Raw genomic sequence first — 26,107 nt, 5'->3', positions numbered from 1 at the left:
AAATTATCATGAATCTACTCACCTTGGCGGTACTGCAACCAGAGAGAGTCTCAGTCGGAAGTTGTATATTATTAACCTATCACAATTAGCAACTTGCATTTCACAGAAATGTGTTCTTTGTGCTAAAAACAATCCCAGGCAGGGACCGGTACAACCTCCTGGAATCCAACATGTGGGATATGTCCCCATGGAAAGCCTAATTGTGGACTTCACAGAGCTGGTCCCTTCTAAGGGATTCAAGTATCTCCTTGTGTTTGTAGATACTCTTACCGGATGGGTTGAAGCTTTTCCCACCCGAACTGAAAAGGCACGAGAGGTAACTAAGAGACTCCTCACTGAATTGATCCCGAGGTTTGGATTACCTAGATGCATTGGAAGTGACAATGGGCCAGCGTTCATTGATCAAGTAGTACAAGAAGTATGTCGAGTCCTACAAGTGAAATGGAGACTGCATGCAGCCTATAGGCCTCAGAGTTCAGGGAAAACTGAAAGAATGAATCGGACTCTGAAAACCCAATTGGCAAAATTAACCCAGGAAACGGGATTGGGATGGGTAGATGTGTTACCCATAACACTGTTTCGTGTTCGGTGTGCACCCACAAAAAGACTTAAGTTGTCACCTTTTGAGCTCCTGTATGGGAGACCACCCTCCTTTGTTCAGGATATTTCAGCTGATCTTAAACAAATAGGAGACCATGTGACACAGGGACAAGTGCAATCTCTCTCCCGTGTTTTTGTTTCTCTTAACAGGTGGGCCCTCGAGCGCACGCCGTGCAGCATTGCCGAGCCGATTCATCAGTTCCAGGCTGGCGATAGCGTATGGGTGAAAGAGTGGAAACGTGATCCACTTGCACCTAAGTGGCGTGGACCTTACACCGTCTTGCTCTCTACTCCAACAGCGGTGAAGGTAGCTGAGGTGACCCCCTGGATTCATCACTCCCGTTTGAAGAAGTCCGAAGGCAGTTGGACGTGCAAAGGTGACCCCTCTAATCCTCTTAAACTGACTCTCTCCAAAAACCCCTGTATCTAGCCCTACCGGGAACGGGCTAGGTCACGGGCAACATTTGACGACCGGCCTGCTGCAGCCACAACCTGGAAGCTGGCTGACCTGCGCACGCCTGAAGCTTGAGGAGCATCTGAACCAGCGATTGTGAAAGGAAAGATTCTCTTATACAATTAATTGACTGCCCACCTCCTTGTGGAACAATTATCAGATATTGCTCATTGGGGATCCTCGGGATATATGTTTTGGTCTTGGTGGTTCCCCATTCCTGTCACTGGGGGAATTATATTGGGACTAATATTTATTTGCTATCACAATAAGGTAATCTTTTGTGGAAGGAATGCATATGCTAGACATCAACATGATTCTATTAATCCTGATCCCTTGGGAAGGGGAAGGGTCCTTGAATCTGGCCAAATTGACTAAATATGGATTCCACCATGACCACAATATGTGGGTAGGTTTAGCTGAAATGGTAGCCAATGTTGCAAATAGGACCAATTGCCTTGTTTGCTCTCTCGGGCCAGATGATTCAGAGGGAGGTATGCCCTTATTACCGATACCATTAGATGCCATTGGTATGGTAAGCGAAATACCACACCAAACAGAAGTACAGAATTTCCCCGGATGGAACTCAACTAAACCATTACGAGTTATACCTGTACAAGGGGAATTCTGTGTACATAGATCATCAGATGCAGCTGATTCTACCATGATAGGCTCTTCTCATTGTCACTATACTTGGGATAATATTAAGAATACCTGGGCACACGATACTACCTATCGAACTCGGGATGCCTTGCCCTGTGCACCTCCTTTTATTCATGCATGGAAAGTGGTATGGAACATAACTGTGACAGAAAAAGGCAATCTAACATACTGCACTGTGAACTCTCTACCTCTTTTGCTATTTCGCCTTCTGTACTCCACGTACCAAAGACCTCAGACACGATGGTTGTGGTGGATATGTGGAGAATGGGCATACAAGAAACTCCCCTCCAAATGGAGTGGGACTTGTTTCCTGGGATGGGTATTACCACCAATGTGGATTATGCCCACTAATTTGCCCAAGCGTACACGAAGAAACGCTGATATTTCTCATATAGCAGGAGGAAGTACCCAAAGTTGGAGCGGTACTGATGATTGGCCACCAGAGCGCATTATAGCCTATTATGATCCTGCCTCCTGGAATCCTGGTGAGCTCATACAAGGGGCACGGGATCCTATTTATAATCTAAACAGAATAATTCGATTGCAAGCAGTAGTGGAACTTGTAACCAATGCAACGGCCAAGAGTTTGAGACTTATTGCACAACAGTTGGATGAAAGTAGAGCCGCCATTTTGCAGCTGAAAATGGGAATGGATTATGTACTTGCCAAGCAGGGAGGCCTATGTGGAGTCTTGAACTTGACAGGGAATGCCTGTTGCTTTAACATTTCAGATAATGGTGAGGCAATCCGTGTGTTGGCCACAAAGATGGAGAATATAGCACATGTCCCAGTACAAACATGGGAAGGATGGGATATGGGATGGCTCACCAATTGGTTACCTAATGTCACAGGACTCAAAGGGATACTATTGTCTTGCTTGTTTTTCTTGACAGTAGTGGTAATGGTTTTATGTATGATGCCATGTATCATTTCATGTTTTAGAAGTACAATTAGCAAGATGGTTTCAAATGAAACTCTACCTCATATCATGGCCCTATACAGAGCTTTACCTCAGGAATATGATGAAGGTCAAGCTATCAAGGACACTTGGGATGAAGGTCCTTGAGCTTGAAAGGGGGGAATGAGGCATCAGGCATAAGCCTGCATTTTATTAATGTTTGATCAGGACTTGTATATTAAAGAGGGCTTAGATTTTCAAATGTTTCATGCCAGGCAAGAAGGCTAGCTGCTTAAGAAAACAGTGCTTTCTTCCTCTTAGACAAGGGGCCTCTTTTGATTGATAGCAGAAAGCAATTCTCAAAGTCGTAAAAGCTGAAATTACAGACTGAGTAAGAACACTGACCCTACATGTTATAGAAGATAACAAAGGCAGAGATAAATATAATTAGGAATGGGCAAATAGTAAAATGATACCATGGGCCTCTTTTAAACCTTGAGCTGTATTTTCTAAGGCCAGAGGCAAATGGGGAAAAGCATCTAGCTGGGAAGTCTTTTTAAAGCTGTTTCTTCCTTAAACAGATAATGGGAAAAGCAGCTTGCTGAAGGGGGGGAGATGTAAACTGAAGAGCCTTCTTCTGAAACTGTTTTAAACTGAGTTCTTTTTTTTTCTTTCTCTCTCTACTTTAAAAAGGCCTTATTCCTTTTAAAAGGTTACCTATGATAATGTATGAAATATATTAGCTTAAATATATTGGCTTAAATGTAACTATGCAAAGGATTTAGAAAGTAACAAATTTAGATGTTAGATTCTTATTTCATAGAATCATAGAGTCCTAGAGTTGGAATAGACTACAGGGGCCATTGAGCTCAGCCTCTTGCCAGACAAGAAGACGCCATCAAATGCTGTCCAGATATATTAGCTGTCAGAGAAACCTTCAAATGAAGGATATCTTTCAATGTTGATGTGAAACTCAAGATCCTTGACATATGTTTAAGATAAAAATTTAAGATTAACCATTTGTTTTAAAAGGCAATAGGGCAGGGAGGGCAAGAGGTGAGCTGGTAATTAAGATTCCTTGTTGAGACACATGTAAGATATATTACTACTTATTTGTCATTTATAGATGTAACAATATATAGCTCTTTGTGTTCCTTATAAGGACAGGAGGATGTGGGTGTATCTTTTAGGATTGGATATAGCAATCAGCCAATAGGAAATCCAACCAGGCTGATTGGACAGAGGCAGCCAAAGGAGGAGCAAAGGGGGCTGGATTAAGGGAATATAAGGGCTGGCCATAATGGCAGGAGCCAGGCCAGAGCTTGGTAACCATATACCACTGTGCCTCTCATTTATTTGTCTGACAAATAAATAATTATTTTAATTTCTCTATTGCTGCGTTGAATATTTCATTCCAGCTAAGCGTTAACCACAAGCAGGGTGCTACACTAGAGCCACCCATTGAGCAGGAAAAGGGAGATTTTTACCCACTACTTGCTCCAAAGCTAAGCGTTGAGGAACAATGAAAGCACAAGGTGCTTCAGTTGCAAGAGAATGGTGTGCAAGTTCTGTTATGCACAATGGAACTTCAAGGAAAACCCAAGATAAGTCACACTGAACAAGGATATCAGAGCACTCTTCACTTTTGCTGAAGAGATTGGTGGGTAGGTTGGGAAACTTGTTGGAACAATTTTGCAGCTCCTGGGCAGGCCCTTCTTACTGATCGTGGACTTGTGAACTCTGGCCCTTACACCTAGACCAGACATATTCCTGCCAACCCTTCGCCTTCCAAGAACTCCTGGACCAGAACTGGCTCTTTCGTGCTGCTGAGCTGGTGCTGTTAATCAGCTTTGATAAAGTGCGGCTTCTTTACATATGAGTAAGTGCACCTGCTGCCATGTCTTGGGCAGGAGCCTCTGCCACCAAGGAAACAGCAGCAACATGAACAACTGGAAGTCAGATGAAGTTTTTCAGCTTTTTTTTTTAAAAAAAAAAATATATAACCAAAAAATCTTACGATCTGGGCAGCCATATGCCCAGGTTTTCCTGGACATTTTAGCAGCTTTTCAGAAATTCCGCCATGATACAGGAATTCTGGACATATGGCAGCCCTACCTTGTAATGGTGTTATCAAAACAATAAGAACTGGTCCCCCTTTTCCCTGAGTGCCATGTCATTTCAGATTATAAGCCTGAGGGCAGGAACAGTCTTACTAATAATTCCTATAAGCTACTCTGGGAGCCTTTTTGGTGAAATTGTGGGATATAAATACTTTAAATAAATCCATGTTGACTTTTTTAATGAAATAGTTGATTAAATGAATAAAATACTTATGAATACACTTTTCATCACAAACCAGAGCAGGATTCAGGAAACGGATTCACCATCTCCAAGGCTGAATGTGTTTGTGTATAACACCAGATTTATGCAAGTTGCAGAATTGAGTTTTTCTTGGCACAGAATTTGAATTAGGCTGATGCAGAATTTTTAATTCTAATAAATAATACAATTTAACATATTTATTTGCTTGCTTGGCAAAGGCTGCCACCAGGCCTGGCTAAAAGGCAGGTGATTAATCCGCGGGGAACGTGTAATTGGCTAACAGCTCCTAACACGAACAGTTGCTTCACCAGTCCTTAATCAGCTTGATGACAAATGGGTACACTTGTTAGAGGCCAAAGCATGACCACCACCTAATTTTCTGCTGTGAATAACGAGGCCTCTTGCAAGACGGCAAGGCTTGCGGTCCCAGCGCCCGTGTATATCATGAGCTCACACGCCAGAACAAAATGGGCTGTCAGGCTGATTTTCTCCTTCATCGGTACTTGTTTAAATTTCCCCTTTAATAATTTGCAACATTATCAGGGGCAAATTACCAGTATTGATAACCCATTAGGAAATGAAATAAAAAGACAGCCTTATTGACATCTCAATGAAGACCTGCTCGATCCGCTTTCGGTTCTTGCTGATTAGGCTCAGAGCATCCATTAAGGGCCAAACCCTGGAAGCGACGCGGGCTTTCAAAATGTTGTTCTAATCAGCAGGTGTTGCAATCTTTTGACTACGTCGTGCCGCCACTGGGCTTCACTGGAGCGAGGCGTCTGAGCTCTGTTGATGAGGCAACTCTGTTTCAGAGAGGAGGAACTCCTACTGTATGTCATCGTCACATTGCGAAAATGATCGGTGGCGAGAAAAGCCATGCTGAGCAAGACCAATGGCCCATGGAGCTTAATATTTCCTCTTGCTGACCGCCGTCAGCCGGAGTTCCATGTTTTGCAAGCAGAGAACGATGGCTCAGGAAACTAATCTTCCCAAGCCTGTCTGAGCCCAGACCTCAAAACATCTAAATATGGGCATCGTTCCATTCGCATGACTGTCTTCGCCTTCGACTCCAAAGCAATAAAACTGCCAGCACATTTGCAAAGCTAAGCAGGGTCCGGTATGGTTTCAAATTGAATGGGGGACCACATGTTGAGATTCTTGCATTGCAAGGGGTTGGACTAGATGACCCTTGGGGTCCCTTCCAACTCTACAGTTCTCTGGTTCTATTATATGAAGAGCCCTGTTAGGGCATACCCAAGGTCCAGCTGTGGTTCGTCAGATGCTTCTAGGAATGATGCAAGCCAGGTATGGGGATCCTGAGCTTCCTCATTTCCCACCCAGGCTGCTTTGACAAGTGGATTGGGTTGACCACCTGTCAATCACCTAGTGTTCTTCTTGTTGTTGCTGTTGTTATAATGAATTATTGGCACTTTTTACAGTAATAACTTTCATAACATTTATTATTATTACTATTATTATTATTATTAGCGACCCATCTGGCTGGGTTTCCCCAGCGACTCTGGGCAGCTCCCAACAGAATATTAAAAGCATGATAAAACATCAAACATTAAAAACTTCCCCAAACAGGGCTGCAGTCAGATGTCTTCTAAAAGTCAGATAGTTGTTTATTTCCTTGACATCTGATGGGAGGGCATTCCACAGGGCGGGCGCCACCACCAAGAAGGCCCTCTGCCTGGTTCCCTGTAACCTCACTTCTCGCAGTGACTTAACAACAATAAAAAAGCATCAATTAAAAGCCGCAAAAAACAAAACAGAGAAAAATCTAAAACTCATTCATATTTTTAAATGTCAGTTCTGAAACATCCCATCCCTTGACCAAGGCCACAGATAATTAAAAGCCAAAGGACTGGAAGAAAAGAAATGTTTTTGCCTGGCACCCAAAGATAAGTAATGATGACGTAGACTGAGCTCCTCCCTGGTGAGTGCATTTTTGTATTTTTGTGCTATGAACCACCCTGATATCTTTGGATGAAGCATGGTATACAAATTTAATAAACACATAAATAAAGCAGGGGGCCACCACTGAAAAGGCTTACCCTTGTGTTGCCGCCCTCGGAACCACTATGATGTCAGGTGACCTGACTTCAAAGGAAAGAAAGGTTTGCTTGGAACTTCCGAGAGCAGCCAATCAGTAAACCTCCAGTGCAGCAGGGCGGGGCTCCTCTCAAGAGCTCTCATCTCAGTGCGTGCTGGAGCCAATCCCAGTGTGTGCCACATTTCGAAGCCCCCCAAAGACCGCCCCTGCTTGCCAAGGAACAATTGGAAGCATTCTTTAAGAACCCTGATTGTGCCTTTGTCTTTACCCTTTCCATGCATGCTACCACACATGATGTCAGGCATGGGGCAGCTGACAATGGCTTGGGGAAAGCAACCTTGCGGGTCAACGTGGACTCCTGCCAAGCCCAAACAGACCTCCTCACTGCTGCAATAGTCCCCCACTACCACAGAAGGGGCGCAGCCAATGTACTGCCTTCCAGATGTTCTTTGAGTCCCAGCTTCTACCAGCATGGCCAATGGTGAGCAGGAATAGAAGCTGTAGCCCTGCAACATCTGGGCAACTTTCCTATCCCTGGTGCAGGCCTCCTGGCAAACAGCAGGGAAGATTTTTGTCATTTGGAGGAGACTGCCACCACCTTCTCCTCCTCGGATATACATGGGCAGCAAGGCTAGGACCCACGTACCTATGGGACCACCTCTCCTGGTATGCCCCGCGGAGGACCTGAAGGTCCACAAATGACAACATTTTGGAGCTCCCAGGTCGCAAGGTGGTTAGATTGGTTGCAACTAGGGCCAAGGCCTTTTCAGTACTGGCCCTGACTTAGTGGAACTCTCTGTCACAAGAGACCAGGGCTCTGCGGGACGTGACATCTTTCTGCAGGGCCTGCAAGACAACTGTTCTGCCTGGCCTTTGGTTTGGACTCCGTCTGACCCTTATGTTTCCCTACCCTTATGGTTTTGATGTGGCTGCATTTTAAATTGCATTTTAACCTGTATTTTAAATTGCCCCCCATTATGTTTTTACTGTAATTTTACTGTTGTTAGCCACCCTGAGCCCAGCTCTGGACAGGGAGGGTGGAGTACAATGGTACCTCGGGTTACAGATGCTTCAGGTTACGGACGCTTCAGGTTACAGACTCTTCTAACCCAGAAATAGTACCTTGGGTTAAGAACTTTGCTTCAGGATGAGAAATTGGCAGCAGGAGGCCCCATTAGCTAAAGTGGTACCTCAGGTTAAGAACAGTTTCAGGTTAAGAATGGACCTCCAGAACGAATTAAGTTCTTAACCCGAGGTACCACTGTCTAAATAAAATTTAGTAGTAGTAGTAGTAGTAGTAGTAGTAGTAGTACAACAATTTTGTGGTAGGCTTGTCACTTTGTCACTTTGAAAATATCTCCTAGTCTACCCTAACACCATCATCTTCCTGGAAAAGTTGATAAAACTATTTTTTAGCATTGGAGATATTCTTACCCGAGAGAAGTATTGAGAAGGCAAAGTAGGTGAGAGATCTTCCCAAAGAAGGAGGGATTGTAGAGGAGTGGAAAGAAGGAGAGAGAGAGAGAGAGAGAGAGAGAGAGAGAGAAGAAACTCCTGTAATTCAGATCTACTTTTTAGGAATGCAGTGGGACTTGGCAGAAAACACCATCTGTCAGTGGCAGAAAGTGTAAATTTTAATCTTATTAGGAATTCTCAGCTTAGGTGAGGCAATAAAAGCTTCAGCCGTTGCCAGTCTGCTGTGTCTATCTGTATACAAAGGAGGGGATTGATTTTTGCTAAGTACATGACTCCCAGAGCATGTGGCGCTGCTTGCACTATTAAAATAAAACCAGGCAAATCGGCAACAGCCAACAGAAACCCTCACTGCACTTATGTGTCTCTGGAGAGCCGCAAAATGCTGTCTCAGAGATCTTTCTTCTTCCACCTTGCAATGGAAACAAAGTACCCGACAATAAGATTAACACTCTCCTTTTTAAAAAACAAAAACAACAAAAAGCCAAGCTTCTTAGCAAGCGTTTTCAATGCCCATCGCCTAACAGCAATTAGTCACTGCTAAGGTTGCCAGCTGCCAGGAATGCTACCTGCTTGTTCAGTATTTGAGTCTCAGGTGTGGCATCAGGTATTTTGTTGGCTAAACAACATTGCTGGAGATGAGAGGAGTTGTTAAAAAAATATCATTTCTGATTAGCCTAGGGTGGCCATGTGACATCCTATTTGTTTGTTTGCTTGCTTGCTTATTATGGAATTTATATCCTGCCCTTCAATCCAGAAGAAGTCCAGGGTGGCAAACAATTTAAAAAGAAAAACAAATTAAAGTATTCCAAAAGGAATTACAGTTTTTTAAAAATGTGAAAACAGTTACGGTTAAAAACATTATTCCATCCAGTGATACCTGAAGAAGTAATGTCTGGGGTGAGGACCAGTTTTAGAAACTGTGATATGAAAGCTAGGAGCTAAAGGGCACCTTAAACCTAGATTGTGGGCTCTGCAACGGAATGTCTAGGTGCTTTTTTTGTAAGAATAAAGACTCTCCTCCCTGGAAGAGAGGGGAGTGGTTGTGGACGGGAGACCGAGCTCCGCCCCTGGTAGGGGGCATTAGCCCCCTCCCCTCCTACCTGGCTGGCGCCCACGCCCACTGGAGGTGGCCAACCAGGTGCCTCCGGGGGGCGTGTGTAGCAGCTTAATGCTGTGGTGCCAGCTCCGCCTCCTCCTCATTTGTCGTCGTCCTAGGCATTGGATTCATGTGTTGTGCTGTGTCAAGGGCTAGGTGTGGCCATCGCCTATGCTATCTACCGTGGGTTATTCTGTTAAAGGAATCTGGTGGTCGTGTATTCCGTCCGATGCCTGCTTGGCGGGAGGCCATGGCACGACCCTCGGTGACATCAGGGGGTGAGCCTATAGTTGGATGAGCATCAACAGGCTCCACCTACTGTTGAATAAACCCACCACCTATAGTCATCCAATGCCTAAGCCAATACCTTTTCACTGCTGTAATCAATAAAGTTGTGGCCTTTTCTTGCCCATTAACCTTATATCACGTGTCCTTGTGTATTTATTTCACATAGCGGGGTCGGGCCCTCGATCCACAATACAAAGCTGAAAACGAATGGACTGAAGCTAAAATCTTATATTCATTTTTCATATGGTCTAGTCCTCATCTGAAGACTACAAAAAACAAAGCCATACTTTCCCTGCCTGCTCCCCTAATACAGTGGTACCTCTGATTATGAATTTAATTCGTTCTGGAGGTCCGTTCTTAACCTGAAACTGTTATTGACCTGAGGTACTACTTTAGCTAATGGAGCCTCCTGCTGCCACCGCACCGCCGCTGCACAATTTCTGTTCTCATCCTGAGGTAAAGTTCTTAACCTGAGATACTACTTCCCAGTTAAAGGTAAAGTGACCCCTGACTGTTAGGTCCAGTTGGGGACGACTCTGGGGTTGCAGCCCTCATCTTGCTTTACTGGCTGAGGGAGCCGGCGTACAGCTTCTGGGTCATGTGGCCAGCATGACTAAGCCGCTTCTGGTGAACCAGAGCAGCGCACGGAAACGCTGTTTACCTTCCTGCCGGAGTGGTACCTATTTATCTACTTGCACTTTGATGTGCTTTCGAATTGCTAGGTTGGCAGGAGCAGGGACCGAGCAATGGGAGCTCACCCCGTCACGGGGATTTGAACCGTCGACCTTCTGATTGGCAAGTCCTAGGCTCTGTGGTTTAGACCACAGTGCCACCCGCGTCCCACTTTCCGGTTAGCGGAGTCTATAACTCGAAGTGTTTGTAACCCAAGGTGTTTGTAACCCGAGATACCACTGTATTCTTATGAAGGTCCCTTCTCCAGCCCTCAGAGAGTAGCTGGAAGTGGGAAGACAGGAAAAGGTCTCCTTTTGTCCCAGCTGTGGCAGTTTTGATCTGAAATCTTAGGCGCAGTACTGCTCCCAGAGCTCAGAAACTACTCGCACGAAAGAAATTCCCTGTCGCAAAATGTGCCTAGAACAAGGGGAGTTTCGAACTGGTGAGGAGTTATATTTCTATAGGTATTTATTTCATTTCTGCTCCGCCCCTCCTCCCAAATGAGCACAGGGTGTCATAGAGCATAATAAAAATATAATCATTGTAACAAATGAAAACACTGAAAACAACTGTACAAAAACAATTGTCAGCTGAAAAACTGTTAAATATCGCAGCAGGCATGGAATATGGTAGGAGTGGGGAACCTCAGGCCAGGGGGCGAAATGTGGCCCTCTGGGCCTTTCTATCTGGCCCTTGGAACTCTCCCCAGGCCGCAACCCCTCACTGGCGCTGCCTTGGCCTTTGGGTGTTTTTGCCTGACTGGAATGTGTCCTTGCGCTCAGACTCTTGCTTGGCTGAATGGAGGATAGAGAGAGGTGGGTGACTGTGTCTGTAGAGGACATCTGAAGGCAGCCCCGTTTAGGGAAGTTTTAATGCTTGATGTTTTATCGTGTTTTTAATATTCTGTTGGGAGCTGCCCAGAGTGGCTGGGGAAACCCAGCCAGATGGGCAGGGTATAAATAAATTATTATTATTATTATTATTATTATTATTATTATTATTATTATTATTATTATTATTATTAAAACTAGCCTTGTATATGGCATGTCTGGGGCATTCTTGGTAAATAAAATGGTGATTGGAATCCTGTTCCTCAGAGTGTTTGTGATGGAATGAATGAAGAAGAAGAAGAAGAGTTTGGATTTGATATCCCGCTTTATCACTACCCTAAGGAGTCTCAAAGCAGCTAACAGTCTCCTTTCCCTTCCTCCCCCACAACAAACACTCTGTGAGGTGAGTGGGGCTGAGAGACTTCAGAGAAGTGTGACTGGCCCAAGGTCACCCAGCAGCTGCATGTGGAGGAGCAGGGAATCGAACCCAGTTCACCAGATTACGAGTCCACCACTCTTAACCACTACACCACACTGAATGAAAGCTGAACCAACATTGGCCTGGACAAACCAGTGGTCAGACTCACCATCTGCATCATATGTTCAACCAATTTCACTGTCTGCCACCATTGCAATCACACCATTTATCTAAATGTCCAATCCAAATCTCATCATCATCTAAATGTGTGTGTGTGTAATTAATACTGTGTGTGTAATGAATTTCAAATACTTGGTCAAATTTTGATCTCATGACTTGCAATGAGCAAAATGTTGCTGGCTCTGGCGATGCAAAATGGCCGCAGATGAGGCCAATTGCCCTTTGCTGCTATGAAACAGCCTGACCTCTATCACACCTGGCACTCACTCTTTCCTGTGATTCATTTGTGTTATTCCTACAGGCTTTTCATATTATTATAAAACAGACCTGGTTAATTTATAACCGTGTGCTTTGGCAGTGATATGACCCCTAGACATATTTTCTTGCAAAGTTCAGTTGGAGTTGATAAGAACAAAGAAGGAGTTGTCACGCCCTGCACTATTCACTCCTAGGCTGTTACAGGCAGAATTAACAGGAACAGATTGTCTTGAATTTCCAAGGACTAATTATATCTGCTGTTTTTTTTGTGTCCTCCTTTGCTGTGGTGTCTCGAGGTTGTTGTTGTTGTTTTTAGCAACAAATAAAAAACTTTAATCGAACAGGAAGTGTGGTTCCAATGCCACATGGCCCAAACTGTTTATTTCCTCATGTAATTAATTTCCCCTGCATAATTTATTTCTTGGATTTCTTACTTGCCCTTCGCCGTAAAGTCAGAAGCTAAGTTACGACAATATAAAAATACCAGATTAAAATCAGTTATAATAATTTACAAGCAGAAGAATAGGGTACGCCCATGCCTCCAAAATTATGCTGGCAATTAAGAAACTGCCCTTCCATAACAGAATCATAGAACTACAGAGCTGGAAACCCTGAGGGTCATCTAGTTCAACCTCCTGTGATGCAAGGATCACAACTTGAACAGACATACTTCATTGATCTCTGGTTTTATTTTTTTGGCATTCTGTTTTACAGTACAGCTTTATGTATGATTGTTGTAAACCACTTTAATTTATTGTTAATAATAATAATAATAATAATAATAATAATAATAATAATAACATTTTTATAAACAAATAAAACAGGTTTCATAAGAACAGAAGGTGATGGATCAGGCCAATGAGCCATCTCGTCCAGGCTCCTGTTCTCACAGTGGCTGACCACTGAAGACACACATCTGTGGGAAGCCTGCAAACTGGACATGAGCGCAATAGCACTCTGTTAAAGTCGAGGGTACAGATACAGTGGTACCTCTGGTTATGAACTTAATTCGTTCCGGAGGTCCGTTCTTAACCTGAAACCACTCTTAACCTGAGGTACCACTTTAGCTAATGGAGCCTCGCTTTGTCACTGCGCCGCCGCCGCGTGATTTCTGTTCTCATCCTGAGGTAAAGTTCTTAACCCAAGGTACTACTTCTGGGTTAGCAGAGTCTGTAACCCGAAGTGTTTGTAACCCAAGGTACCACTTCTTCAATAACTACATACCCTTCAACTGTCATGATTAAATCATGGGCATCCCATTTTGGGGTACTGCCAGGGATTGGACTGAGGAGGAAAGGTGGGAGCCACACACCCCTTTTTTCTGAACCTTCCCAAGGGCAGGAGGACAGAATTGATTTAGAACAGTGGTTTGCAGAGGGGCATAGGCCAGAGGGGGAAAGCTGGGAGGTACTGGGTGAGGAACAGCTAGAAGAGGAAACACCAGGAGAGAGACAGCTGGCAGATTCAGTGTCCATGGACAACATTTCTGACCCACCTTCACCCAAGACTAGACAGACTTGGAAAGTGATAGAATAGTAAGTGCAAGGACAACAAGCTCAGATTACCCGATGTAGGAGTAATGTAGATTAATGGGAACAGAGGGGGTAAACCTTTACTGGGAGTAACACCATTTTTAAGAGAGATTTGCATTCCTTTGTCTCTCGCTGTGATTATTAAAGAGCTTATCTGGTAAGGACGCTCCTTCCGTTTGATCTCCTTATTTATTGCCACCTGAAGAGGGATCAGATTTCCCCAAAACCTGACAGAGACTGTGCTCTCACATTCAGGGTGTGATCTTGCATGGGATTGCAGTGTCTAAAACCATGCATTTTGGGGGTGCTGTGATCTCACACAGTTCACATGACTCATGCAGGCGAGCATCCTGGAAGATGTGCATCCAGGTTTTCTGTGGTAACTTGTTGGAGGGTATTATTATCTTATTGTATTTACATCCTACCTTTCCTCCAGGAAAGATGGCATACATGGTTCTGCCCCTCTCTGTCTCATTCTCCTAACAACCTTTTGTGGTGAGTTAGGCTGAAAGAAGAGACAGCTTCATGGCTGAGAACCTTGATCTCCTAGCTTCTAGTCCAGCGTTCTAACCAGTACACCATGCTGGCTCATGTCAAAAAAGCTATACAATGAAAACGCCACATGCACCTCTGCAAGGAGGGAATTCCACAGCTTAGCGGCTGCCACAGAGAAAGTCATCTCTTTGACCACCACATCATCTCCCCAAACTTCAGAAGGTGGTGGAACTTCCAGGAGGGCCTCTCTACTGAGCTTAACACTCAAGAGGGTCTTCAGGGAAGGAGATTTGTCTTTTAGATATTCGAGGTGTAAGTCACTTAGGTTTTTGAGCACTCAGTTGATGGGTGACAACGTGCCTACTAGGCTTTTGTTAAAACAGACGAACGTTTCCATAAGGGGATTTGGGGCATTTGTTAAAAAAATAAATGGTTTCAAACATCACAGTCAATTTGCAAGCAGTACAGATTTATGCTCTTTTGGGGGGCTTCCTCAAATTTCCCCAGACATTTTTTTTTCCTGAGGAAAAACACTCAAATTCACTTTGAATTTTGCCTTAGGCAGGACACTGAGGGCAAGCCTGATATCAAACTCTTCATTAGATACCAATTTCTGGGATGCTGAACCAGACAGTTGCCTTTGTGCCTTAGAGCCCAGAGCTGGTCTGCTCCTAAGAGTTGTTGACAACCCATTCCATTTGCGACAGTAATGAGCAAAGAAGTTGAAACTCATCTCAGCGGGGGATTCCACAGACAGTCAGCTGGCCTTGGGGTCATCTGAAGTGCAATGTCAGTACCGCTTGCATATACTAGTAGCCAGCCATGCTTTTTTCCCATTCTTTCCTAATACCCCAGGCTTCAATTGCTACTCAGTGGTAGGAATGGCAAAGACAGCTCTGCAACCCTGACCTTGTAGGCCGACTGCAATGACTCAGTGGCACGCTGCTGCTAAAGAGATTTCTTTTCCTTGGGAAATCATGAGCCACTGAATAATTTCCATTCCTATTATTATTCTAAGGCCTACGGCAAGATGACTGTGGTTACAAGTGGAGCAAGGATTGCATGTCACTCCCTTGAATGTTGAACTCTCTTCTGTGCTTGGAGTTAACAGTCTGAAAAAGAAAAATGTACAGAGCCAAATATAGCCCAGAAATTCTCCTACCCATCACAAGAATCTGTCTAAGGTATTAAATCTTCGCTGGTTTCATAAGCGATAAAGTGAAACGAAAACATTCCAGGCATATTCTCTCTTTAAGAGAGAGAGAGAGAGAGAGAGAGAGAGAGCGTCCTGTTGGGAACAGCAACAGAAAGAAGAGCAAGAGGAAAGTTTAGGGGAAATGGGTTGGTTTTTCCACTCCTATCAGGGTGGTGTAAAAATATGAGCCATAAGATTTCCAGAGTAGACAAGATTCAGAAATAGCATCTGGAATGTTTTTCTCAACTGAGCTTCAGGTGGTTCAGACTTTGGGTTTTGATATACACAAGATACCAGAAATTTGGATGCCTTTCTTGGAGTTTGTCTGAAGAAACACGGATGACGGCATTTGTAGTCCTACAACATTTGAAGAGTCACCTGTTACCAGTCTCTAGTGTAAACACAACAGAGTCATTGATGCTGTGATAGAGGGCTCATCCCCGCTTCCATTTGTTGCATAATTCCTAGTCATGGGTTCTTTTTTTGTCCCACAAATGTCAGTTGGGTTTTCTGCATATTGACTTTTGTTCCAATTCAGCAGTAAATAGCAGGTTTGTCCGGGGAAAGCAGCAGGACAAAAAAACCCACCCCAAAATCTCTTGAATCCATGACTAGAAATCATGGGGCAAGTGTGGATGAGGCCAAGATAGGAAAGCTGGGCTTTTTCATACAATTCACAAAAGCAAACCAAGATTGCTCCCAGTTGTATATTCTGTGAAGAAGAAGAGTTTTGATTTGATCTATCGCTTTATCACTACCCGAAGGAGTCTCAAAGCAGCTAACATTCTCTTTTCCCTTCAACAAATACTCAGTGAGGTGAGTGGGGCTGAGAGACTTCAGAGAAGTGTGACTAGCCCAAGGTCACCCAGTAGCTGCATGTGGAGGAGCAGAGACGCGAACCCGGTTCACCAGATTACGGGTCTACCACTCTTAACCACTACACCACACTGGCACCCACTGTGGGGAGCCTCTACTGGTTCTACCTCCCTGTGGGTATTTTTCCAGATAGCCTATGTTTCTGGCAACTGGAAGGCCATAGGTACTAACAAGGTCCCATCTTCTGTTTATTCATCTCTATTTGGCTTCTTTTCTACAGAATTCTGTTCTGCCTAGAATTCACAATGTTCATAATTTGAAAACTCATCTTTTCACCCATGTGGCGCTGTGGTCTAAACCACAGAGCCTAGGGCTTGCTGATCAGAAGGTCGGTGGCTTGAATCCCTGCGAGGGGGTGAGCTCCTGTTGCCCGGTCCCTGCTCCTGCCAACCTAGCAGTTCGGAAGCATGTCAAAGTGCAAGTAGATAAATAGGTACCGCTCTGGCTGGAAGGTAAACAGCGTTTCCGTGCACTGCTCTGGTTCACCAGAAGCGGCTTAGTCATGCTGGCCACATGACCCTGAAGCTGTCTGCAGACAAACGCTGGCTCCCTCGGCCTATAGAGCGAGATGAGCGTGCGACCTCAGAGTCGTCTGCGACTGGACCTAATGGTCAGGGGTACCATTACCTTTACCTTTTTTCTATCTTGGCTAAAATTCCTTCTTTTTCCCTGCCTTTCCACAGTGCAATACCAAAGGCATAATAATAATAATAATAATAATAATAATAATAATAATAATGGCACAGCACTGAAATGTAGGTGCTATTTAGATCAATAATTATCTACATTATCATAGTTGGCATATTTTAGCACTGAAGCCATATTCCCTGCCTGCAATGTCTGGCTGTTACTATAATGCTGTCCATTCTTTCCCACAATGGCTCTGCCCACAAGTGTTGACTCTGCAATAAAATAAAATAAAATAAAAATAAAAATGGCAGCATATGGTGAGTCCTTCTAGAGTTCCCTTTCTGGTTTTGTGATGTTTAGAAATAAACATTGGCAGTGGTTTTTCAAGAGGGTACTTGATGGTTGCTTTCTTCTTTTCAGACGGTGTCAGTAGTCTGTAAACTCTCCTTCCAACAGACTAGATATTAATTTTGGCACTTAAAATTGGACAGACTTGAGAAACGGGTCTATTCACAAATCACAACCTCTATGATTTATGAATGGTAGCTTGTTCGTAGTAATTTCATAGGCAAAGTGTCTGCTTCCCATGACCACTGAGATACCTCAAAACCTGTTCTGGTAGAGGCTTTTAAAACCAATTACTGTTAACACGTTCAGTGGCCGAATCAACATTTTTAGTGACCTGAATAAGAGTTGTCAATTCCTGGCTATCTTAGGAACTTCTAACTCACCTGCCCTTCACCCCAGCAGGTGACTGTTTAAACAACAGCAGGGACATCTTCTCTGTCTATTGGGAGTCATAGTTCCATAGAGAACATGAGTCTATGAAATAACCCTAATTAATCTTCAAAGGGTGTGTGGTTTAAACATCTGGGAACTCCTTGTTGGGGAAGAAGGCAAGGACTGTTAGCTCAAATTAACAATCCTGGAAGAAAGACTATGACCAGTGCTATTTTTCTAGAAAGAGAGGTGCCATAACTCACCATGAATGCCTCTTTTGTCCTCTTAGAATGACAATGGCCCCCACCTGAGAGGTGCTGGAACTGAGTTCCGATGAGTTCCGACTGGGAAAAAGTCCTGACTATAACTTATATAATAATAATTTATTATTTATACCCTGCCCATCTGGCTGGGTTTCCCCAGCCACTCTGGGCGGCTTCCAACCGAATATTTAAAACAATACACCATCAGACATTTAAAAACTTCCCTAAACAGGGCTGCCTTCAGTTGTCTTTTAAAAGTAAAATAGTTGTTTATTGCCTTGACATCTGCTGGGAGGGAGTTCCATAGGGCAGGCGCCACTACTGAGAAGGCCCTCTGCCTGGTTCCCTGTCTCCTCACTTCTCGCAGCGAGGGAACCACTAAAATGCCTTCAGCGCTGGACCTCAGTGTCCAGGCTGGATGATGGGGGTGGAGACGCTCCTTCAGGTATACAGGACCAAGGGCTTTAAAGGTCAGCACCAACACTTTGAATTGTGCTCGGAAACGTACTGGGAGCCAATGAAGATCTTTCATGACCGGTATGGTATCCGCGGCCACTCCCAGTCACCAGTCTAGCTGCTACATTCTGGATTAGTTGTAGTTTCCGAGTCACCTTCAAAGGTAGCCCCACGTAGCCCCACGTAGAGCACATTGCAGTAGTCCAAGCGGGAGATAACTTAGGCATGACCACTACATTTTTGAATGCAAGAAATTCTGGTATAGGTGAGATTAGTAGCCTAGGATAAAAGTCCTAGAATGTACTTGCTCCTTCATTTCCTTTATGTCAAGACCTGCTTCCTATAAAACATCTCAACAATAAAAAAACAACAGCAGTAAAAACACAGATGAAACAATTTCTTCTATAAAAACAGTGGAAAATCCAATACAGACTGGATTTCTCCAATTACAAAAGGATGGTCTTCAACAGGAACCAAAATTACAATAAGGATGGCACCTGCCTGATATGCAAAAGGAAGGAGTTCCTAAGGGTAGATGCTGCCACATTAAAAGCCTGATTCCTATGTCATACAAAATGGACCTCCCAATTGGATGCTTTCTTTAGAAGGCCCCCTCCTGGAGAGTGTCAGTGCCAACATTGCCATATGCCCTCTTTTTCCAGGACACGTCGTTGTTTTCATGGGTAGAGTTGTCATAGCGATCCATAGTTAGAACTTGGCAAATGTGCCCTCTTTTTTCCTCTTCAAGATATGCCAACCCCAGGGCCAGATTTAGGTTTGATGAGGTCCTCAGCTACTGAAGGTAATGGGGCCTTTTGTATGTCCAGCTGTCCTTTATCAACAACAAATTGTCACTGTTTTTTGTGTTGAATATATGCTATATGGTAATTTATGGACCTAACATATCTAAAGCCATTTGCACACAACAAAATATGTATTTTATCAAAGTAATTGATATAGAAATGAGCAAACCAGTGATATTTTAGGGAGCAGGCTAGCAGGCAGGGGCCATTACTTACATCATAGGAGCCTACACAGCACAAAACACTGTTGCTGTATGTAGGTTTTATTGCATTTGTTTTTTTATTTTATATTTTGGAAATGTACATCCAGGTGTTTTCCCTTTACATTTTTTGGGGGCCGCTAAGAGAGTGGGGCCCTAAGCTATAGCTTGTTTAGCTTATACGTAAATCTGGCACTGGCCAACCCTAGCAGTGATCAGTTGGGGTAATATGGGGCATAGCTGTCAATGTTTCCCCTTTTTATGGGAAATTCCTTTATTCTGAATAGGATTCCTCACAAGAAAAGGGAAAAGTTGACAGCTATGATATGGGGTAATATGATAGTTTAGTGTTGATACATAGGGCTTTTTACACCATTATTGGCAGCTTGAACTTAGTAAATTGGCAGCCCATGCAATTCTTTCAGCAACAGCTGATGGTGATAGTTTGTGCCAATGTGTGTAATGACCCCTGCACTGTTCACTAGCTCCAGTTTCCAGGCCAACATCACAGCAGCTCCCATCCAGAAGACAACCTCTGCATTGCCAAACCATAGCAGGATAGAAACTGCACCGCCACTTGCCCATTCGGACAATGTAAGTCAGTTCATTGTTCTTTCTCTATTTTGGGGTGTAGGTGAACGAATTCTCCTTGTGCATTGCTGCTAATGGGATCTTCCTTCCTGGAGCAATTAGCAGTAGGAGTATGCATATGAGAGAGAGTTTTCATTTAGGCTATTTATTTCATTGCATGACATGGTTCCTATCCTGATCTCTCCCCACCCCACAACTGCTCTTTGCAAAGTGAGAACAATATATAATGAATGTATACACACACACACACACACACACACACATATACACATACACACATTTAACATTTCATCTAGTTTGGTCCTTTGGCAATTGACTGCTGTTTTTGATGGAATGTTGCATGACAAAAGAAAAGGTATTTAAAAAAAGAATGTCAAAATTGAAAGTTTATTTACTGCCTCTCTGCAATTTCTGGTTTTTCAATGTGTCAGTACTCAGGTCTGGTCAAAACTATAATTTTGCTCTAGTACACACACACACACACACACACACACACACACACACACACACACTGAATACACATATCCCCCACCTTAACAATGGCCTGTGTAGATAACTTTTTGTTCTCATACTTTCTTGATTATTTCATTGCATAAATGCTCACTCTCTTCCAGCCTCCTCCCTCTGCTTTGTTGATTCAGGGAACATGGACTTAACCTTGACTTTGGGGTCAATGCTTTCTGCAAAATGTACAGTCAGCAGAGAGTACGGGAGAAAATCAATGTGGAACATATTACCGAATATGATGCTCAGACGTTACTGCTTGGAAGTCATGCCTGGAGATGGAAGCAACAGAGGTTATTTTAAAAGGAGAGCATGTCAAAGGAGCTCTTTCATTTGGTGTGCTTGCTTCTTATTCTTCATCAGTTTTTGACCGCAGCCTCTCCTCTCTCTTTTGTGAAGAGGTTTCTTTTATGTTTCAGCCTTCAACTCGCTGGGAGGCTAAGTGGAGCCATGACTGTCTCCCTCAGCTTCACTGGGGCTGGGTAGCTGGCAATGGAATTAATAGGCTAGTTTGTTATTTAGAGCATGTATAAACCAGTTGCTCAACAACTTTTCCAAGTGGTGTACAAGTCCTATTCTTTACAAAGCATGAATAAAATAAAAAAGAATTATTATTAATATTGATTAAATTTGTAGGCTGCCCTTCATCCATAAACCTCAGGGTGGTTGACAACTTAAAATAAACAAACCAATTAAAAACAAATATACATAAAGCCATAATTAGAAATAAAGATAAAATCTAGATACAGCCCTACCCACTTTGGAAGAATGCCTGGACTTGGTTGAGATGGCAAATTTAACATGTTTAATTAGCGAAAAACCATGACTGACATTTATTATGGACTGGAAATTTGTTATGTACTTTTTGCGTGGAAGAGAAAGTGAACTTGTAATAGCTGGATTTGACAATTGAAAAAACACTGGTTTATAGTCGATAGAATGGTTGGGTCCTAAGGAGTGAATACTATATTTAGCTGCAGGACAGAGAGCCAGAAGTCCTCTTATTCTTCTTTATTTTTCTCTAATCTTTTCTCTCTCTTTCTCTTCTCTTGTTTTCGCTCTCCTTTTCTTGTCTTTTTCTCCTTCCTGCCTTTCTTCTTATTTAGATTAAATAGCTGTTTAACACCTGTTTACTATAAAAATATACTTTGTAATGGGTATGGGTTTTGGGGGGTAAATCTCTGAATAAGTATCAATAATTTTGTAAATTGAGGGAGAGAGATGAAAGAAAGAAAGAAAGAAAGAAAGAAAGAAAGAAAGAAAGAAAGAAAGAAAGAAAGAAAGATAAATGAAACCATCTAAGACAAATCTAAGGTCCCATCTGCACCATACGTTTGTGGCCATGCAGAAAGACCTCTAGGACATCATAACGCTCTTGGGTACCACATGGATGACCCCAGGGCTAGCTAGTTCAGCTGCATAATGCTAGGCTACCGAGTCCTTTGTCTGTTTCAGCAAGTGCAGGTGATATAATAGTGCAGAGGATAGAAAATGCACTATTAAGTAGGGCTGAGATCGTCTTGCCCACCCCACCCCACCCCGCAAAACAAGTCAGTTTCCATGCAGATTTTGCATTCTGTACAGAAGATCCCTGGCCAAACCTGACTTCCAGCCTTTCCATGGAGCCATCAGAAGCCTGAATACTCCCATTTTACTCCCTGCCCTACTTTCCACACACACCCTACAAATCACCAACACTGCTATGCTAAAAATACACCTCAATTTCAAACGAGCTACCACCTGCAGGATACTGTCTGAACAAGCTACAATTACTATAGGTTGCCAGCTTGATCCGCATGAACATGGACAAGTTTTCCCCTGGGCATGCCAGTACAGTGTGGGAAAACCATATGTAACCTTTGCAGGCATCGTTCCAGGAATGTGCTGTGCATGCATGTGTGCCTGTTTTGCCATGTGTACATGCAGCGGCCAACGACTATAAGGCACAGAGACCTTCTTGTTTACTTACGAAAGTTACAGAAATTATGTACTCCATTCCCCCAAAGAAGGGCTCCGTGGATGAGCAACATAGACTAGAACACAGTTTCCCAAACTTTGGTCTCCAGATGTTTTTATAATAATAATAAAAATATTTTTTATTTTTTATACCCCGCCCATCTGGCTGAGTTTCTCCAGCCACTCTGGGCAGCTCCCAATCGAGTGTTAAAAACAATACAGCATTAAGTATTAAAAACTTCCCTGAACAGGGCTGCCTTCAGATGTCTTTTAAAGATAGGATAGCTGCTTATTTCCTTCACATCTGAAGGGAGGGTGTTCCACAGGGTGGGCGCCACTACTGAGAAGGCCCTCTGTCTGGTTCCCTGTAACCTCACGTCTCGCAATGAGGGAACTGCCAGAAGGCCCTCAGCGCTGGATCTCAATGTCCGGCCTGAACGATGGGGGTGGAGATGCTCCTTCAGGTATACTGGACCGAGGCCATTTAGGGCTTTAAAGGTCAGCACCAACACTTTGAATTGTGCTCGGAAACATACTACGGACTACGACTCCCATCATTCGTAGCTAGCAGGGCCAGTGGTCAGGGATGAATCCCGCTTGGCAATCTGTTTAAACAACATTTGATTTGGCTCAGTTGGTTAGAGCGTGGTGCTGATAATGCCAAGGCTACAAGTTCGATCCCCATATGGGACACCCGCATATTCCTTCATTGCAGGGGGGCTGGACTCAATGATCCTTAGGGTCCCTTCCAACTCTACAATTCTGTGATTCCAGGATTCAAGATGCTTTGCTCCCTGAGGAAGTTCAATCGTAGCAAAGGACGCAAAAAGGATGGAAAAGAGCCCGCACAGTGCAATTGCCCTGTCGAACAGCAGCAAACACTCATTCAGATCTGTAACTCAGGCCTTCCTGCTTTCCCTGTGTAATTAGGTTGTTTCCATGGTAATGATCTAATTATGGTCTTCTTGGCTTTGTGTAATCACATTTGCTATGTTTTGGCATTTGATGATTCCGCCCCCCCCCCCAACACCTTTCCTTATTTCTGAACCAAAGCACTTGGCAATTCCGTTCCCTTTCTCTTAAGCTGAATAATGACTTTTTGAGAAGAAAACCTGGGTGACTTTTTCTTCTTTCTTTTGCTTCTGCTAAAAAAAGAAAGGAAGAAAAAGAAGTAAGGATAAGGAATGTGAAGAGGCAGGGAAGCACCATGTTTCCCTCGTCCTGCTAAAAGAGTTTTCAGCAATTGTTCCATGGACTGGAATTGGCACACGCAGCTTGTGAACCACCAAGCCAAGCTCAGCCCATTCTCTGCATGGTGGTTTTGCTAGGGGCCAGGCTTGTCTGAGATGCTTTGCTGCCTGAGGTGAAAAACAAACATGCATTTCATGTATAGAAGTCCCCCATCCATCCCTGCACTAGGACTACATGTTGGGCATTAGATCTCTCAGATAGGCTGTGTTGCTGATCTTCCTACCCTGGGGATGGGAAACCCCTCACTTCTGGGCAACCATCAGAGGTTCAGGCACCAGCGGTGGAGCAAGTTAATGTAAATTTTACTACTACTACTACTACTACTACTACTACTACTACTACTAATTTTATTATTTGTACCCTACCCATCTGACTGGGTTGCCCCAGCCACTCTGGGCGGCTTCCAGCATATACAACAACATAATAAAACATTAAACATTTAAAACTTTCCTATACAGGGCTGCCTTCAGATGTCTTCTAAAGGTTGAAGGTTGTCATCTCATTGATATCTGATGGGAGGGCATTACACAGGGCAGGTGCCAGGTCCTCTGCCTGGCTCTCTGGGCAGGTGCCAGGTCCTCTGTAACCTTACCTCTCACTATGAGGGAACCACCAGAAGGCCCTCAGAGCTGGACCTCAGTGTCTGGGCTGAACGATGGGAGTGAAGATGCTCCTTCCGGTAGATACCCACTCCATCCAGGCAACCAAAAGGTGATATCATGGTTCAAGGGCAAATTCCAGCCAGGCACAAACATTTATGATGTGGAGCACGGCCTGTGAGGGGTGTTGCTTGAAAGAGGAGTGTGGTCTTGAGCAAATTCTGAGGGACAGGTAGCGATGGGGGGGTGGGAGGACTACAATTGGACCCTGGGCCTCAGATTCACTGCCGTATTCTTTGTGCCAGATCTCATGAGTATTCACTCTTCCTTGAGCTGGTCAGTCCAGTGGCGTAGCAAGGTCAGGTGGTACCCAGTGCGGAAAATTTCTTGTCACCCCTCCCCCCACATTGAAATCTAGTTGGACTCCCAAGAGACTGCGATCTACTCAGAGTAGGGAGTTACAGGGTTACAGGGTTGGGGTCCTGAGTTGAGGGAGATTCTGCTTCTCTCCTTCCAGTCACCCTCTGCTTGTTTGCTCACTTGCCTCCTTCCTGTCCTCTCCCTGCCTGCCTGCCTGCCTCCTACAGCAGCTCAGGGATACAGGACTGTCAGAATGAAGGGAGAAGGGGGGAAGGTTACCAGCAAAGTGGCACAACTTCACCCCTTCCCCGATGGATCACCATAGGTGGAAATCAGGTGCGGGCGACACGCCGAATGTCACCACCCTTGGTAATGACACCCGGGGAGGCCTGCCCCCACCGCTCCCACCTTGCTTCACCCCTGGGTCAACCATTTTGATTGTTCAAAGAAAAGAAGACATGTATTCTATCTAACCTTGACAGTAGGAAACCTGGAAGGAGGGAGGAGATGAAAAACCAACTACCTTTTACCCTGCTAAGCCATGCAGAGTCAGAGTTGTCTTCTGTCAAGGCACCCCGGAAGCGACAGAGTTGTTTGTGGGAAGCTATTTGATAAGAGTTACTATGGCAATTGGAAATCTCCAGGGAGGGGGAAATCAATTAAGTGATATAATGGCAACAAGCCAAGAACAAAAAGGCAAATTCCTCTTTTGGGTTACACAGGAAGTTCTGAACAATAATGAGCCCAGAAAAACAAAGGCTGCTGCTTTCCCCCGTCTCAGACAAGAAATATTATCTCTCAAACAACACAGACTGCCAGGGATTTAACTTGGGGTCTTCTGCATTCAAGACAGGTGTTCTACCACTGAGAAATGGTCCTTCTCCATTGGGAAAGAGTACTGCTCTTCCAACTTCCTCATTCAGCTCCGTGTATGTACTTCTCAAGGAAGAGAAAAAGAGCAACCTTCTCCACTCCATGACCAAGGCGGCAGTGAGAGAGGGCACCTAGAGATTTCATGGATGCCAGGGAAAGACTTCAAGAGTGCCATTGAAAGCAGGTTGGAAAGAATCATCTGCTGCTGTTCATCTTCATCATCTGATAATCGCAGGGATATTGCCTCTAAATCTGGAAATTGCATTTATTGTCATGGCTACTGATTGATATATCCTCCATGAAATGAAGGCTACTTGGATCTCAGCCTATCATTCATTATTGCAGTACAATAAATGCACCATGAAAGGGTCCACTTGAACAACAGTGAACCAGTTATCAGGTGGCTTTGGAACTACAGCCAAAATAAGATGACTGTGATTGTGTACAATCCACATTTCCAACAACAGCGTTATGCATACTCAGATGCTTCAGCCAAGCTGGTTCCAGCAAGAAATGTGAGAGAAGGCACATGGCACAGGTCTCCCATTTACACTGTGTGCTGCTAAGTGGCAGAGGCTGAGCCAAGGGCTTGCGC

General features: G+C 44.0%; 1 long non-coding RNA gene across 1 annotated transcript; it reads left to right on the top strand.

Annotated features, from left to right (window-relative positions):
• The first annotated feature begins 7,362 nt into the window (after nt 1-7,362).
• LOC308586174 lies at nt 7,363-21,091 on the top strand. Its single transcript, XR_014007752.1, has 3 exons — nt 7,363-7,471; nt 15,254-15,419; nt 20,611-21,091. It is a non-coding gene; the product is annotated as an uncharacterized lncRNA (long non-coding RNA).
• Nucleotides 21,092-26,107: the final 5,016 nt, after the last annotated feature.

The sequence above is a fragment of the Podarcis bocagei genome (genome assembly GCF_964188305.1).
Source record: "Podarcis bocagei genome assembly, chromosome: 4".
Classification (NCBI taxonomy): Eukaryota; Metazoa; Chordata; class Lepidosauria; order Squamata; family Lacertidae; genus Podarcis; species Podarcis bocagei.
This window is presented reverse-complemented; position numbering and strand designations above follow the sequence as displayed.